This window comes from Otolemur garnettii, unplaced genomic scaffold, assembly GCF_000181295.1.
Source record: "Otolemur garnettii isolate 467f Iridium unplaced genomic scaffold, OtoGar3 scaffold00105, whole genome shotgun sequence".
NCBI lineage: Eukaryota > Metazoa > Chordata > Mammalia > Primates > Galagidae > Otolemur > Otolemur garnettii.
Genome location: NW_003852500.1, coordinates 2,676,899 through 2,679,138, shown reverse-complemented (window position 1 = coordinate 2,679,138; position 2,240 = coordinate 2,676,899).

The window sequence follows — 2,240 nt, the reverse complement described above, 5'->3', positions numbered from 1 at the left end:
TCCAGTAGCCCAGCGGGTAGATTGCTTGAGCTTAGGAGTTCCAGATAAGCCCAGGCAAGAATAAGACCCCCATCTCTAAAAAATATCTGAGCACTGTGGTGGGTGCCTATAGTCCCAGCTACATGAGACGCTGCAGCAAGATCACTTGAGCCCAAGAATTTGAGGTTGCTGTGAGCTATGATATCATGCCCTCTACCAAGAGTGACTCTGTCTTAAAAAAAAAAAAAAAACCTAAACCCCTCAGATACACCAGCACAGGTCTCTGACCCTTTGTCAGTTTCTACTGTCCAGAGCATCTTAGTCTATAAATACTGTATCATCCCCAAAGGTCTGACCGAGGCTCAGCCCTCACATGTCAGCTTCTTCCTCTAATATGGCTTCTGTGTTGGTCCAGAGGAACACTTCCATCGTCGAATATGACCAAGCCCCTCTCCTGCTAATACACCCTCCACGGCCCCCCATTACCCTTAGAATAGTCTAGTTCCTCAGCCCCTTTCTATTCCCCTCCCTTTGCCCCCATACACAGCAGCCCTTATCTCCAGCTATCTTGGACATTTAATTCTCTGACTAAAGACTCATGAATCCTTAATTCGCGCTGTGCCTTTAGACTAGAATGTCTTTTTCTTGCCTGGCAAACACTTTTTCCTCCAAGGTCCAACTTCCAGAGATCCCTTCATCCAGGAAGCCTTCTTTGATGCTCCAGGTATAGCCCTTGCTACCCCTTTGGAACCCCCAGCCTTGTCTTTCCCTCTTTCCAGGCCTGAAGCTCTGGCTCTCCCAGGATGGTGCCTCCTTGGGAGGTGGACTGGGGATGAACTGGGCATAGAGAATTTAGTACATAGGGTCCCCTCAGGCTAAACCTGAGGTCTAATCACCTAGTGAGCCTCTGACTCTTTGGGGATTTCCTGCAACCTCTATAAATAACCCCCATGCATGGCTGCTTCCCACAAACCACCTCACCCTTCTTGGAAAAAAGGGACTATAGCCAAGGACCTGGTCCCAGCTGTGTGCCAGGGCCCCGGGGGAGGCAGGCGGGGCGGAGGCATCCTGCCTAAAGAGCATCCTCATCCCCGCCCAGCCCCAGGCCCTGCTCACTTCTGGGAGCCTCCCTAGCCTTCTCTACTTCAAGCCCACCCCCATTGGGCCCACATCATTGCTTTTCTTCTCTAGGCATCAGTTTATTTTTCTGAAAAATGGGCTTAGGTAATAATGCCCAAGGCCTAAGCTCATGGTGTTACCCTTTTCCTTCAGGACCTCATTCATTGATTTGTTTGATTGAACAAAAAAATTGGTGACTGGTGGTATACTGCCATAAAGCCTGTGAATAAACAGGGGTGGGGATCCCCTTTAATTGGGTGGCCAGGAGATTCTGGCGTCCCCTTAGGTCCATTTCACACCTTTTGTCTGCCCTGTGCACCTCCCCGACACCAGAAAGCTTACATCTTCAACTACTGGAGGTGGAGACCTTTTTCTGACTCTGGAGAAAGTCCTGATCTTATTTATGACTCAGTTTCTGCCTCTGTCCCGGGAAGTTAGCCATTCACATGCCACCAGGTGGGCGTCAAGGAAGAATACGACAGGAGCCTCTTTGTTAGGGCAGGGCGCCCTCTGCTGGCTGCTCTCTGCCATGTCAGGTTCTCCCAAATTCTCAGATCTCTAAAGGTGCTTCTATTCCTACTTCAATTCATAACCCCATCCTCTCTCTCTTTTTGCGTGAAATAAAATTGAGGAAGAGGAATATTTTTTTGCACAGCAAGAACAAGATATAGGTTCATAGAGCAAGGTATGTTCACCACAGGTGAAAAACGGACCGACCCTTTTTTGAGACAAAAATACTGTGGTAATGGTCAGGTGTTCTGTTTCATACTGTCTGGATTGGGGCCTTCTTGTGGTTCAGATGTCACCATGGAATGACTTTGGTGGACAGTTAATGACATAATTAGTCTTAGGTTACTCTGTCACTTTCCAAATCCCATTGTGCCTGGGCTGCCTGGCCCATGGGTTGGGGGGACTCCCCACATCCTGCATCCTCTTGCAGATTAGCAGAGGTTCCTCCTCCCAGGTGTGGCAGTTGCTTGGGGCAGGATTAAGGCGGGGCAATATCAAGACAGGCCCACCTTGTTCTTCTTCCCAGGTGGAGTAATTACTCCCAGCAGCCCAAAGGCAACGTACCCACTTGGTTCAAAAGAGTCTCAAAGGTCCCTTGCCATCTATGTAACAATAATTTTTTTTTTTTTTTT